Source organism: Chiloscyllium plagiosum, unplaced genomic scaffold (assembly GCF_037043375.1).
Source record: "Chiloscyllium plagiosum isolate Xiang-an unplaced genomic scaffold, Cpla_swu_hap1 HiC_scaffold_30, whole genome shotgun sequence".
NCBI lineage: Eukaryota > Metazoa > Chordata > Chondrichthyes > Orectolobiformes > Hemiscylliidae > Chiloscyllium > Chiloscyllium plagiosum.
The window spans coordinates 24,354,318-24,370,801 of record NW_028270168.1 but is presented as its reverse complement, the minus strand read 5'-3'; the positions used below and the strand labels follow the sequence as shown (position 1 = coordinate 24,370,801).

At 38.3% G+C, this 16,484-nt stretch overlaps 1 protein-coding gene across 8 annotated transcripts in view; it reads right to left on the bottom strand.

Moving 5' to 3' along the window:
- LOC122563627 (fatty acid-binding protein, brain-like) overlaps window positions 1-16,484 on the bottom strand; it is a 173,172-nt gene that overhangs the window by 122,575 nt on the left and 34,113 nt on the right. The window contains exon 2 of one of the 8 annotated variants that reach the window (XM_043717603.2): window positions 11,053-11,163. The exons of the other annotated variants lie outside the window; for them this stretch is intronic. The gene's annotated coding sequence lies outside the window, so the exon portion shown is untranslated. The remainder of the gene's footprint in view (window positions 1-11,052; window positions 11,164-16,484) is intronic. 8 annotated transcript variants of the gene reach the window in all.

Sequence of the window (16,484 nt, the reverse complement as noted above, 5' to 3'; positions counted from 1 at the left end):
ATGAGCAACTGTACCTATTATGTCAGATCATTATTTGGTCAACTCATAAGAATGAGAAATGGCCCATCTAACCCAACCAAGCTCATCTCATTCATGCACTAACCATTGCATATGATTTATTTTGTCAGTTCCTAATGTATTTCCCTCCATTACCCACCCAGACTTAAAGTGTTTTCAGATACTCTCAAAGATGTAAAACATTTAGCTTTTTTCTTTATTTCTCTATTTTAGTACTTAATCTATTTTAGTATCTCAGATTTGTACCTAAGATGGTGCCATGTGGGGCAACATTGTACACTTTCCACTATACTCCTCTAAAGTACGTGACAATAAAACCTAATTCAGAATTCAAATAGTCCCAAAGCAAAGTTTCAAGCAACATTGAATTTTATTAGGCATGAAATCAGAGGTGGTCTCGGATACACGTTAATATTTGAAATCTAACTTATCAGTTTTACAGGCTGACTTTGCACATCAGAAGGAAAGTAGCCACAGCTGTAATTTAAATTTGAATTCAATATATTGCAGTCTAAAGTTGTTGATCATCTGTAAACTGGAATGTAAAGGTTTGGTGATATATGGTCAGCTCCAAAAATCTCTTTTCTGATTTTGTAGGAACTGAGACTCTAGGTGCAAACAAAACTACTCAAATAGTATTTCACATCACTGCATGCCATTTGTGTTTTGCAACAGTACAGTATAATGCTGTGAAATGAGAGAAATGCCTATTTGCAAGTTCACCATGTTCTAAGCAGCCTAAACACCACCTCGATTATAAATAGTTGATGATCTCTCTATCAAGTGATAACACTATAATTTTATGACACTTAATATATGTGATCATGAGAAGCAAGACTATAATTTAGTTCAGCATCAAGTATTTTTGGACAGCATTATTAACATGTACAGTTCTACACAATAATTGTGTATCCTTTCATCTCCAACTCTACTTTCACTGTGCAAGTCACACAGTGCCATACAGAAGAAAACAGAGTGGGCTGCTCAACGCTCCTTGGCTATAGTCTATACAAGTTGCGTGATCAGCCCACACTCAGTTCATTTGCAACTGGCTTTGGCAGATACTCTTTACTAGTTTATACTCCCTTATATGCTCCCCTCTCTCCTATCGCCAAGCAAGACGACTGTGTTCTTGTCTATTTCATAAGACAGCTAAGAAATGACAAAGCCTGTAGGTGACTTCTACTTTTGCCCTCTAACCAGCAACTCTCTCAATCACATGCTGTCACATACCCTATTCTATTACAGCAGTCGCCTTTCTGAAAATAGCTGCACAGCGTGGATAACCATCTTGTTGTGTCATATAGTTTTTAAACACAGGAGGTTGCCTTTTGGCCCGTTGTGTTGTGCCAACTCTTTTAAAGAGTTCCCCTGTTGCTCACTCTCAGCATTTTGTCTTAAAATATTTATGTGCTGCCTTTTAAACATCTGTTTCCACCACTGTTCAGCACTCAAATGTCCAAACAGCCCTTTCAGTAAAAAAAAAACTTCTAACCTTCCAGTGACGCTCTTTGATTTATGTCATTTCATTAAGAGTATAAATAGCTTTTCTCTCCCCAGTTTATTTCAAGAGAAATGCTCAGAATTTTAACAGCTCGAATCAGATATCCTTTCAATCTGCTATGTTTCAACCAAAAAAAACAGTAATTTAACTTCATGTAATGGAGGTTGCATATTCTTGCTTTCATCTTGCTCAATTGCTTCTGTTTCTTCACGTAATTTTTGTATCATCCTTAAAATATACTGCACAACATTAATTTGTAGTTGTTCACTTTTCCCTCTGATCCCATTATTTTCTCCTCTCCCACACCAACCCCTCTGAGGGATTCTGATGCCAATATACATCCAACAATTTAAGAGTTTACAGCACAACAGCAATTTATATTGATACAGTCAAGTACATATTGAAATTTCAAACTGCTTGAATAGTTTTTAAAGTTAGGACTAGACAGTCTCTCTCTCTCTCCCAAAAGGAACCCAGATCAAAATCCTTGCCAAGCCTCTCAAATCAAAATGCGTTTCAATATTCAAGTTTGAATTCAACCGAAAACTTCACATAGCAACTTCTGCAATTTTAAAATATATGCAGTTTGTTAAGTTATGAAAAAAAATGCAAGCCATATTTATCATCTTGCTATAGAGTTTGCAAGTACCCTACAGTTAGATAACCAGTCTCATAGCCATTTCTGCTGCTGGCTAAGAGCAACAATCAAGATGCTGGGAACTTTGGTCAAGCTAGTTTCAACTCTGACTTCGATTTAAACTGCAGCCAAGACATGGTGTGACCTACGATTTCCTGTGTTGACCAAATAGGGGAGGTGTCATGGTGGTCTGCTAGACATACTGGCACCGTTATGATCTTGTGTGGAGCACGGCATATGACTGTCTACTACTTTGTAGAAACATTTGGGAATCGTTTATCATTTAACTTCATTGGCTGGAATTAGATTTGGTCAATTCATTGGCTAAGTACCAGAGAAGTTTATGAAAAGTGAGCATGAGATAAAAGTTACCAGCACAAAGGATTTTGCAGGAGCGAACAGAGGTCAATATTTGAGAAAGCATGTGCCCTGAAGTTACTTTCAGAAACAAAAAATCAAGAGGCAAGATCTACACTGAAAGCGGAAGTTGGCCACTTCACTCAAATATAGGTTATATTTGTTTCAAGCCAAACTTATTGAATTAAAGTTTGCATTACATGTGAATTAAGTTGTCAGATGAAGTGAATTCAAGTTGAAGTTAAACTAGAAGAAAGAAGTAAATGTTTAATGAGGGCGAAATGGTGGCTCAGAGGTTAGCACTGCTGCCTCACAGCATCTGCAACCCTGGTTTGATTCCATCCTCAAGCATATGTGCAGTTTGCACATTCTCCCCGTATCTGCATGGTTTTCCACCAGGTGCTCTGGTTTCCTTCCCACACTCCAAAGATGTGCAGGCTAGGTGGGATTGACCATGCTAAATGCAAGGTTACAGGAACAGGTCAAGGGGGAAGTCTGGGTGGGATGCTCTTCAGAGAGTTAGTGTTGACTCATCGGGCTGAATGGTGTGCTTCTGCACTAAAGGGAAGCTATGAGTCTAAGTTTGATATTGAATAATCGGTATCTAAAAAGTTAAATAATGAAAGGATTTGTTTCATCAAAGTCTGAGTTGACTCCCTGTCTTTTATACGTCACAGAGGGCAAGAACATCTGGGAAAAGGCTAAAATATTCTTTTCTGGTAAGAACCCTTTAATCACCTTCTCTGATTAAGAAGATAGGCTGAGAGTGAGATTACAGGGAACATCAACAGTTCATGATGGTGAGGATACCACTCACAGATGAAACAAAAGCAGAAATCCTAGCTGTACATTGATTTTGATTTTCAATTTTTAACAATCAAGTCAAGACAAAATTAATCCACAGGACATTTGTTTAAAAAGGTGATAACACTGCTCAGTTTTGCATTTTAAGCATCTGTTGCAAAATTGTTGATCTTACTGTTTATGTGACAAATGGTATACCTCAGTGTATAAGAATGTAAGGAAGCCTCGTTTCTTGTACAGCCTATCTTGAGCTATATTCTACAAAGTGCCAAGCAATGACCATTTCCACCAAGAAAGAATCGAACCATCGGCCCTTAAGATTCACTGGCATTACCATCACTGAATTCCCCACAAACAACATCTTGGGGGTTACCATTGAACTGGACTAGCTATTCAAGTAGCAAACATTCAAAAGCAGCAATGTGTACTAACCTACAAGATGCAGTTCAGAAATTCAGCAAAGATCCAAAGACCTCTTCCAAGCCCACAATCATCATCATCTAGGAGGGCAAAAGTCAACAGATGCATGAGAACACCATCACTTACAAGCTCCCCTCCAATTCACACACCACTCTGATTTGGAAAGATATAATCACTGTTCTTTCAGTGTCACTGGTTCAAAATTCCCAGAAGTCCCTCCCTAGTGGGATTATGGGTCGACCTACAAAAACAGGTTATAGTGATTCAAGACCATCACCTTCTCGAAGGAAACTGGAAATGAGCAAAAAATGCCCAACCAGCAACACCCATATTCCAAAAATTACATTTTTTTAAATATAAAGGATAGAACAAAGCCTTTGTCTTATTTCGACCTATAAATCATCTGTATCAGTGTTCCTCGAAATACAACAATATTTAACATATGGCTTGCTTCCACACTGTGGAGATTCTATGATAACAGAACAGTCAGATATTAACAGAAATTTAATAGAACAGTCATTCATCCAACTGTCATGTCATTAAGCAGAAAAGAAAAACCTCTGATCAAATTCTACAATGCTAAAGCAATTAAAATCAATAATTCACACGATTTTAAATTTCATTCAATCAGGTGAGAGTTCATGGATGTGTTATGGCTGTTCAGTTCAGTGCTTGCAATATGCACATTCACTAATAATGAAACCAGTAGAGGAATCTGCTCTAACTTGTCCACCACGAGCTCTTGCAGCATAAAGCTATTTGCATAAAACAAACTTGGAAGAGAGATTTTTTAAAAATATATTTTAAAAATTGAGATGTATTTAGTGATTCACCATTCCAAAATTCTTGGCAAACACAATTATAGTAAAACAGATTCAATACATAAAGAGAAAAATTGCTGGGAAATTTCAACAACTCTGGTAGCATTTGTGAAGAGTAAGCAGAGTTAATGTTTTGGTCCACTGATCCTTCACTACCTTCATCCACAAATGTTGCCACAGTTGCCGAGTTTTTCCAACAATTTCTGTTTTCCTGCAGCTACAGTTCTTTGGCTTTTTAAATTTAGCTTTTATGTATAACCTGAATACTAGATTCTAGTTCAAAGCCAACCAACCAAAAAAAAGTCAAAGTTGCCAATTCGGTGACCTTTACTTGGTTTGAAATCATATAACATGGCAAGCCCAAGCAGGTTATTATTTTTTTTAAAAAATTCCACTTTACATTCAGGTTATCACATTTACACAAAAATTTCCAAAATACTTCCTGCTTATTAGAAAATTTCAATTTACTTTCAAACTCCAGACCAATACTAGAGTATTTCATTGCTGCACAGCTTATGCTCTCTTAAAACGATAGAGTACTAATGCAGAGCAATAATTAAATTAATCACCACATAATTTCAAATGCAGTATACGGTTCAGAAAGTTGCAGCACATAATTAAGGTGGTTTATGGAATACTATCCTTTATGGAGAGGAACTGAACCTAAAAGCCAGGTTGATATGGTTCAGTTTAACAAGACATTTGTGAGATCATACCGTGATTATTATGTGCAGTTTTGATCTCCTTATATGAAGTAGACTGGACACAACAGACAGATGGAAATGGATGCATTTTTGAACTATGAATTCCTGTAAGCATAAGGATATCTGATGTATGCTAGTGACGTATAGTGTTCCCTTCCTCGTGACTACCATCAAGAAATCTAAAGATGACCTACTATAATTTAGCAGATTAGAAAAAAGAGAGATAATTTTCTCATCTTCCCCCAATTCTCACACTGTCTTGATAGATGACAAATACCTATGATAGGAAAGGAAAAATTGGGGAGTGGGGGAAAACAGCAGAGAAAAAAAAATGTAAACAATTGTATTCTAAAGTTACTGCTGGAAAGTTTCCAAGTGCTGCTTTCAGAGTTTCTAGAAAGGAAATCGAAATAAGTGGATTCATGAATAGATTATATTTTGATCCACGAGAGCCTATTAATGTTTGTTTAGTGATTGCATTCCCAACATGCAGGGCGTTAGCCTTATATACTTAAGTTGTTCGTTCTCTCAAGTTCTTATTAGCCAGGTTTGCATAAATAGGTGCTCAAGCTCCTTAAGCCTACTCAAAATTGCCTCTTAATCCAGTTGAGCACTCTAATGAAATTAAGTGAACTATTCTGACCAATAAGGGTGGCTCTCATCACAGTTGTGCTAATGCAGACTCTGTTAACAATCCAACAATTTTGTAATGAGTAAAGACAATTCAATCTGACTGATCTGCAATGAACTGCTATTATTATTTCGGGGGCAACCTGAGATTTCTTTGGTTATGGTAAAGAAATTAGGTTCAGAAATCACACATGTTATGAAGGGGCATACTTGTGTAAGGCTCATGGGATTTTTATTAGAATTTTATGAAATCAATGTCACAGTTTAATGAATACAAGTACACAGTATAGGATGCAAAAGGTTAATCACTTCAATTTATGAAAAAACATCACTGAATAATTTGATTGATTCAGGAAGGTATCAGTGCAGAATCATCCATTCTATCAGAGACAAAAGATTTGCCACAGTCATACAAGTGGATTAGGAGCAGTTTGATGAAATGGAGGAGAACAAAAACAATTGATACACAGGCTCCGGTTTAATGTTTATGGCAAGATTTTTCATTTTCATACTCAACATTTTCACAAAACTGTTTTCGGAATTGTGGAGCAACTTTCACATCCATTCCTATTCTAATGTGCTACATAAAACACTGAGGAGGATGAAACGTTGAAACGATTGAACATGTACATTTGCAAATCATGTAAAAATACAACAAATGTCCCCTTTAGTAGGATTAATGTCAACCTTTTCATTTAATATTCCCAAATATGTAATCATACACAGCAAGGGCAACCTCAAATCAAACAAACTTTCAAATTTGGGACACTCCCGTTCAAAATTAGTTTAAATAATACTTGAAATAATGGCTTCCTTTATAAAACAAAAATGCATCTATTCACCTAGCCAATAATTTCATTTTTTCTCCCTGTAATGTTTTGAGACAAATCAATGAATTCAGATATAGTCTTCAGATCATCAGCATGAAATTGTCTCCAATATAATCTATATAAGTTTAGTTTTGATCAGTTTCTCCATCACTTCCTCATCTTCATAAAGTTGTACAAACCTCAGCCAACTTTACACTAGGGTTACGAATAGGGCTTCACATGAATAGGGAAGGGAGCATGTGGGTCATTCATCACGAGATCCATTATTGCCCATCCTCTCCCAGTTCATATTTACTGCTAGTCTGTGAACAATCAGTTGCATCAGATTTGATTTATCCTACCTCCCCTCCCACCCCTGAGTGTGCCAGGAAGGCAGTAAATCAAATTGTAGTATGACCAAAACCATTATCCAGATTGAGATTAGTTAAGCACAGATCAGAAACCAAATCTTTTATATACGAACCTACCCCATCAAATCCCTTAATAATACTGAATGCCACAATTACATCATATAGACTTAGAACACTAAGCTCTGGTAGTTTGCTGAATTTCAATCACAGAACAATTTGCATGGGCCTGACCATTTGTCGTGGGAAAGGGTTAAAAACTTCAAATCACTTTATCAAAGCAATATCAAACTTGTGACTAAATTGTAGAATATTTTGAACTGTTTGTGTGTTTTGATAGTATCAATATGCATTGGAAATTTTGAACTGCAGCCATGATAGTTATTGAGCACCTGGTTGCACATTTGACTCCTCCTCCCTCCCTGGCCCCCTTCCCCTGAACATAAATGGTCTAAGTTTCACTACTATCTAGCGTTTCTAAAAACATATTCATTTACACGTGACCTAGTCATCTCTGCAAACAAATAAGAGATCCCTCCAGGGCACACAGCATGGCCAGATGTCCCATCGGCCGAGAAAACACTGGACAGAGTTGCTGCAGTGATTTACTGTATCAAAAACACGTGAGGACACAGCAGTACAGTCACCATGGAAACAACAAAAAGTGAGCATAAAGCCCAAGTCTGTATGATCCAAAGTATTTCAAATGTTACTTGGCTTGTATTCACAAACACAACAAACTTCACAGTTAACGCCAACACAAAGGATACTGTGATTTGTTGGAAATCCATTCAACCCAACCTCAGAAATCCACTACAGTAGAAATTAGATCTCATTGTGCTAGTTTTATTGGATGCAACAAGACAATTTTGAGGACCAACATCCTACTTCCCACCACCAAAAAAAAATCAAATCAGAGACCAAAACTGGGTCACACCAGTTTTCTGAAGCCCCAAGCAACCTTTAAAATAGATATTAGTCTTTTACAATTTGAAATCAGAGGTAATATCTATTTGTGCCCTTCATCAAAAGTGACTTGCAGCAGATGAGATGAGTTAAGCCTGATCCACCCAATTCCTTCGAATCATAGACAGGTCTGCCCTGATCTCTCTCCTAGATTCATTTCACTCTGAGCACTGTGCCAAGTGAGCCAGGGCAACCCAAACTTCAAAGCAGCAAGAACAGCCTCTTAAAGCCCACATTATTTAGATGAGACCTCTAGTTCAACTCAGGCTTCCTAGTTCAGGCAGGCTAATCTCATGCCCAAAAACGAGCACCATTGTATTTTCACTTCAGAGCAATTCAAACTATTTTATCCAACAATGCAAAACAGTTCCCTTTACCATTGCAAACATCGCAATTACATGGCCCTATAAGCCAACAACTACTCATTAAAACTAGTCAAGAGTGGTCTTCAATAATTACTTTGCAATTTTTACAGACAAGTCACACTGCCACTCATTCTATTTAACTTCATTTCCTCCAAGAAATTTCCTGCACGAACCAAAAAAGCCTACAATCTCCTTGGCCTCTCCCCACTCTGTTAGGGTCAGATACTCAGAAAAGCATAGAAAAACATCTGTTCCATTCGATCCAGACAGGTTACATGGATAGGTGCTTAAGCTAGGACAAATGTTCAGTACAACATCGTGGGCCGAAGGGCCTATTCTGTGCTTTATTGTTCTATATGTTTTATGTTACACCTATCAGAAAATGGTTGAGCAGGCTGGGACTTGTAGAAAAAGATAGGCTAAAACAAGTGATGACTGGCTTGATGGAGGCCTTTAAAATTATCAAAGGGTTTGAACAGGCTTTCAATAGCAGATACTGGAAAAACTTAATGGAGAAAAATATAGAGTTAAATGTTTTGAGTCAAGTATTACACTTCTTCACAACTCCAATAAGCCAAGTATTTTGCTTTTATTTAACATGATAGATATTTCCAGTCAAGGAGTCGACCCAAACTGGAAGTCACACACTTAATACATTCACTTATGAATCCAATAGGGAAAAAGGAAATATTATCTTGGCCAGAGTTGCTTGAATGACAAGCTTGCTATCACAATGATTAGTTGACCAAAATAGGGAAAAGATGCTTTAAAGGCAAAATACATAAAGGCACAAGGGAGATGGTAATACAGGATTGTGCTCTAATGATTCAGGAAGCAGCTCACATGGAGCATGAACACACCGAAGCTGGTGTGAATAGAATGAACACAGAAACAAGTGATGCACTCATTTTATTGTCCTCCACCTCACTCCAAATGGCAAGGCTGAGGTAGTTAAAGCACAAAGGGGAATTTCAGGTTTGAAGCACTCTGTGGATACAAGTAAATGCAAGCACTATATTACCCAGCAGAACAAAAATTTAAACATGCGTTGCAAAATGGATGAATAACTAATAACACTGGGAAAGTTGTATCAAGTGCACTTAGAGAGGCTATGAGGGCCAGAGGATAATTTAATTTTTGCTAAATTGAAATTTTTAGCATATATAATAGAAAGAACTGCATTTTAAAAAACAGAATAGGGTAATGACTGTTGACAATTTGATTGAGGCAATTAGCAGTAGAAGCTATCCTGAAAGACTTGGGTTGATCTTACCCTGGCCTTAAAACATCAGCTTCCAGAACATTTATAATTTTGCAAAATCAAATTGATATCATACAAAACTTGGCTCTGGATACAAGTTTGCTCACTGAGCTGGAAGGTTCATTTTTCAGATGTTTCATCACCAAACAAGGTAACATCAGTGAGCCTCTGGTGAAGCACTGCTGTTATGGCCCGCTTTCTATTTACATGTTTAGTTTTCCTTGGGTTGGTGATGTCATTTCCTGTTCTTTTTCTCAAAGTGATAGATGGGATCCAAATTGATGTGTTTGTTGATAGAGTTCCAGTTGGAATGCCATTCTTCTGGGAATTCTCATGCGTGTCTTTGTTTGGCTTGTCCTAGTATGGATGTGTTGTCCCAGTCAAAGTGGTGTCCTTCCTCATTTATACGAAAGGATATTTGTGATAGGTGGTCATGTCTTTTTGTGGCAAGTTGATGTTCATGTATCCTGGTGGCTAGTTTTCTTTGTGTCCAATGTAGTGTTTGTTACAGTTCTTGTAAGGTATTTTGTAAATGGTGTTGGTTTTGCTTGTTGTCTGTATAGGGTCTTTCAGGTTCAGGAACAGGAAATGACATTACTACAGAATGACATCACCAACCCAAGGAAACCTAAACACAGAGAGCAAGCCATAACATCAGTGCTTCACCAGAGGCTCACTGATGATGTTACCCAGTATGATGACAAAACATCTGAAAATGAACCTTCCAGTTCAGTGAGCAAACTTACATCCAGAACCTCAACCGGAACTACAAATCTTCTCAAAACTCCATTTACACATCACTCCTGTACTCACCAACCTACAAATCAAACTGAAGTTTAACAACAACTTAGTTTTAATTTTGATATCCTCAATTTCAAAATCCTCTGTTGCATTGCCCCCTCGAGTCTGTAATCTCCTCTAACTCCACAGTCATCCAATACATCTGTATCCATCTAACTCCAGCCTCTTCAAAATCCCCGAGTTTAATTGCTTCACCACTAGTGGTTATGCTTTCAGCTGCCTGGGCCTTAAGCTTTCCATCTCTCTGCCTAATTTTCTATCTTAAGGCACTGAAAAACTCCCCCCCCCAACTAAGCTTTTCACTACCTGAGCAAATATCTCAAGGTAAATTTTGCTTTACCTGGTTCCTGCAAAGGGCCATGGAATACTTTGTGTTAAAATGGTGCTATAAACAGACAAGTCTGTGTTATTGAAAGAAGAGTACTATCAATAATCTTTGTACAATTGCTCACTCAGTCAAACAAAAACGCAAGAACCATCAATTAGCTTACATCTCCTCCACCTTTCATCTTAGTTCCAAAATCAACTTGGAAGATTCTTAGGTGGTGAAAAGTACCCAAATAATTCAGCAGATAAATGCAACCTACCTTCCCTCAGAGTCATATGCTACTCGACACTTTTTTTTAAAAAGTGGCTCTGTCCAAATTTTTATGCTCCAAGATTAGACTCTTGCCATCCTTATACTGACTGGGCCCAATCTGTGAAAGGTAGAAATTGGATAAAAAGATTGCTAGTGAATCAAAGAAGTAATTACTCTGATATATTTTGTTTTCATTCTATTTGATGTCTCTTTCTTCCATTCCTTAGTATACTACCCTTGTCAACTGATGTTTTATCCTCAGCATGAACTTTCTGACAGCTCACCCATGTTTGCACTTTGTATGACAGTGTTTGCATATTAAGAACTGCCTCTAATTGACAATACAGGCATTATGGATGCTTTTTTTAAAAAACGGCTTGTAACAAAGCTATGAAAAATTCACAAAAAAGGTGTACAGCTAAGTGTGTCAGTGATAATAGCACAGCTTTAGTGTCAGTGATGGACTTGTTGATAATATTAGCTCTTGCATCTTCAATTATGAAAGGATGATGACAAACATGTTCCCACATTCTCTCTGCAGCAGCTGGTAGTTTATGATAGTTACTCTCCAAGGGCTCAACTTCTAGAGTTACATATTAAATTCTAAAATTGTTTGAAGTCATAAATGCAATTTCCATGGATGCAGTTCATCTGAATTTTAAAATGTTTGCAGTGCAATTACTGAGATACTGGTTGTATGTAAACAGCAATCACTATGAAAGAATACATTTCAGTCACTATGATAACTCCTTGGCACTATCCCTGAAGAATAACAATGGCTACCAAAAAAAGTAAATCCTTTTAATGCAGCAGTGTTTGTTACTCTGCATTGACATTGCAGAGTTGCATAATAGTCTTTCCCTCATCGGAGAAATGTCCCCCCCGTGCTATCGTTTGTCATTTTCAAAATCTCATTCTCTCAGTTCCTTTAAAATCCTGCAAAACTCACTAAGTTAATTATTTTCACTCGCTGATGTTAACCTCTCATTTCTGAGCCTTTGTCATCTCCACATTCCTGTTTGTCTTCACTCTTTTTTACATTTTCTGTACTTCTCCTCCTGGCTTCCTCTCAATTCTGTCTCTTCAAAATCTCAAATGTACTTTAACTATTTCCTCAGATATACTTTTTAAACGATATAGCTGTGCTTTTCATATTTCCTCGTACACATGAATACCTGTTTGATTGAGGTCACCCGATATGGTCTTGCCATGCAAGCAACAATTAGGAACATCCCCTGACAGTGGGGAGTTTGGGGCATTTGATGGCCATAGGATAGTTGACAGCAATGGTGAATGTAAAGTTCTGGAGTAGGATATTTGAATGAGGAGTGCAACTGGTTGAGAGACTGGAATCGAACCATGGTGCAAGACCTTCCGGATCTGCTAAAGCACAGACTCTGGATCAAGGAACATTGTGGAAATGAAGCAAATGGTGCCATTAGTGATGTTTAGCACAAAAGCAAAAATGGGCTGTGGTGCTAATGTCAAAAACACAGACACGCAGAGCAGAGATGTACACAGCAAAGAAAACAGCAAGGATGGTATTAATGGGGTTGTTCTTAAAAAAAAAGGCAAATATGTAGCTGGTTTAGTTCAGTTGTCACATATTGGATCAACTATCAATATTACCACAAATTGCGCTCGGTTCAGTTTTTATTCAGAAACTCATTTCCTACATTTCAATACTGACTACTTTTGCAAAGTGCCTCATTTGATTGAATGCATTGGTACACCCGGGGGGCTGTGAAAAATGCTGTATAATTAAAATCTGTCTTTCAATTATCTAACTGCTGGAGGTATAGATGTATACATGGGCTTGGTTCCAAGACAGGCCAAACACAGACAACAGGTTTATCCAGAAGGACAATGAGCAGATTCTCTCAATTGCTGGCCCTATGGTCAGATACACAGCTGTCTGAGGTGCACCTATTCATCTGAAACACAAAACGCTACATTGGTCTCAAGGTCAGTTATGAAAAGTAAACATTATTGCTCAGTACTGGAGATTTAGTCATCTCTACTCCCCTCTGAGGCTAACTTGCTCCTTAGTAACTTGCCACTCCAAGTCCCAGAGCAGTAGTGGGAGGGAGTAAAGCCAAAGTATTCAAGGTCAGTGTGGTGAGAGCAAAAGGTCAACACTTGGGAGCTGCTAGTAGGAGGGGAGGATTGAGCAGAAGGTCACAGCTGGAAGGAATTAGCTGGCAAGCTCGGATCAGAGTGCAGGCAGGCTGCATTCCTCTTTTAAAAAGTTCGTGCCGGGTGATTCGAGCAGTGAATTTAACATTTTTAATTTATGAACAAAAAGTTTCTTTATTGGGGAGGAGATGAGAAAGGGGGCGAGGCCAGCAGCTAAAGGAGGACACCTGGAGTTCTAACAGATGTCAGAAACAGCAGTAGGGCTGAGAAGAGAAAACAAAAATTGACAGCAATTGCCATTACCCAAAGAAAGCAAAATCAGTGAGTAACCATAGTGTCACAGATCATGGTGGCTCAGTGGTTAGCACTGTTGCCTCACAGCACCAGGGACCTGGGTTTGATTCCAACGGTGTTGGCGTGGGCTTCTGCCAGGTACTCCAGTTTCCTCCCACAGTCCAAAGATGTACAGGTTAGGTAAACTGGCCGTGTTAAATTGCCCACTGGTGTTCAGGAATGTGTAGGCTAGGTGCTTTAGTTAGGGGAAATGTAGAGCAATAGAGTAGGGGAATGGGTCTGGGTGGGATACTCTTCAGAGGGTCGGTGTGGACTTGTTGAGCCAAATGGCTTGTTTCTGCACTGGAGGGATTCCATGATCCTGTCGGGATTCGATGACTGCATGGTTCCCCAGAGATCAGAGATCAATCAGGTCACTGGAAGGCAACATACTGTACAGTTAGATGACCACAAGAGTACAAGTCAAATAATGTATTTAGTTTTAAGTTTTGGCTATCAGGGAATTACAAATTCACGTCAAAACCACTATAGAAGGAGGGTAGAAAGCAAGTTCAGTTTAAGAACTAATAGTTGCACAAAACATGTTTAAGATAGATTTTCCTAATACAATTTTAATATCTTAAAATACTCCCCCTCAAAGCATAAATTAGAATTGTTTTCATACATTTGACAGATATCTCCTTTCATTGCTTAGAAGGATCAAAATACCAATAGTTCAGCACATCAATGACTTTCACAATCTTTGACACAATTGTTCCTACATTGAAAGCGGTTTTCATTCTAGCTGCAGAACTGCACAGAGATCAGTGCTAGTTTCCTCTGGGAATTCTGTGCTTCATTTGAAGGTTGTTTCAGATATGCCTAGATATGGCACTCTGTTTCAGAGCACACAGATGATGGTATAAAAGGTACACTATAACTGAACATGCATACATTTGCCTGCATGTCTCCTTTGGTTGTCAACTCTGGTAGCTTCATCACTTGACCTTTTCTGACCCCAGTCTCATATTCCTGGTCGCCCTATATTCATCAATCTTCACAACACACCTTTCCATGCCACTTAGTAAACAAACATGTTTTCAATAGCTCATTAGTTCACATTTGGCTATTAGCTTTATTATTCCTAGTACATCAGTGGCACTTTGTCCATTTTCAATACCTAGAGACTCCAGGGCAATCGTGGAGAGTTGTTAACCCTAATGCCACGTTGGATCATATTCTTTCGCCAATCTCCACAAAAAAAGAGGGATGCACCTGTATCAGTGACACTTTTAAATATTCCAAGGGAAACAGGCAAAGTTTATGGTTAACACATATTTTAAAGAAGGTGGCTACTTCACTCTATAGCCATGATTTGAAGATGCCGGTGTTGGACTGGGGTGTACAAAGTTAAAAATCACAACACCAATTTATAGTCCACTGCTCCGAAAGCTAGTGTGCTTCCAATTAAACCTGTTGGACTATAACCTGGTATTGTGTGATTTTTCACTTTATGGCAAAACAGATAATTAATAAAGAACTCAGCTAGCAAAGAAGCAGTGCATTGGGTGGGGAAACTCTGCAACTATAGGTAGCAAGTACAAAGGAATCAGGCTACTTGAAGAACAATGACCCTCAACCCGAAAGGGTGGGGCTCTACTTTTGATACAGAGGGTTTGTCAAGAACAATTCAGAGGTAGCCCAGCAGTGCTGAGGCAAGGCTCAATTTACATATTTCTCAGGACTTGACTGAGGCAAGAATAGGAGAAAGTGAAGACTGCAGATGGTGGAGATCAGAGCTGAAAAAAAAGTGTTGCTAGAAAAGCAAAGGGCTTATGCCCGAAACGTCGATTCTCCTCAGTCAAGGATAGCATAGCTCGCATCCTTCAAGCATTAACCTACAGTCATAAAAATTGAAAACAAATTAATCTTACACCAGCTATTGCAAACCTTTTTTTGACAAATTTGTTGTAAAAATACAGGACATGGGAAAAGAGGGAGTACATAATTGACAGTTACGAATCAAACATTTGGGGTGAAGAGCCGATACACTTTTTCAAATGAAGTGGGAAGACAGTGCATCTCGAGGATGAGCCTGTCAACAGTGAACAGCAGCAGAGAGGAGGCGGAAAAGTAAGAAGCAAGCGGTAATGTGAGAAAACCTCCAGGAACATGACTAACCTGAGTCAACAACCCTGTAGTACAGGCATCCATGAGAAGGCATGCATCAGGGAGAAAAATTAAGGGAACAGGCCATTGGAATCTAAATGGGCAGACTAAGTTTCAGGGTTAAAAGACCTCAAAATTCTAGTTGCTGCTACAAAATCCAGTGACAGTAATCTAGAAAGATAGTTATTTCAGAAAAGTAATATTTATAAATCAATCCAATTAGACACATTATGAAGTGCCTCCAGGGCAGGTGCAATTTGACCCAAACTTCATGACACTAATCATTGTACCACAAGACCCTAATCAAGGTCATCTGTACACAGACATTCGTTCCCACTGATTAGCAAGACCAAGTAAAATGACAATATTTTAAATGCCAGCACACTCAGTCTGGGAGCAAGATATATATTTATCATCACTGCATCTAGCGAAAAAACAGATTTTTGATCATTATAGAAAATGTAATGTTATCTCACTTACCATGTCCCAAGTCAATTAGCTCATAATAGAATACCACAAAAATGCTCAGGAGGTATCTTTTTATTCCCTCGAAGATGAGTCAATAGTTGAGAGGTACAAAGTGCTCAAGAAACTCAGCAGGTTTTTCCAGCAGCTATGGATAAAAAAGCCCAAGGACCCTTCAAAGCACTTTCCAGGTAATGCAGTGTTATACCTGCACTTCTTTCATTCTGATTTACTGTATTCACTGCCAGGAGTATGCTCTACTGTATATTGGTGAGAACAAATGTAGATTGCAGGACTGCTTTGTGCAACACCTCTGCCCTTTCTTCAGAAATGACACCAAACCTTCCAGTTGCTGTTATTTTAACCATTTTGAACTTCTGCTAACATTTCTGTCCT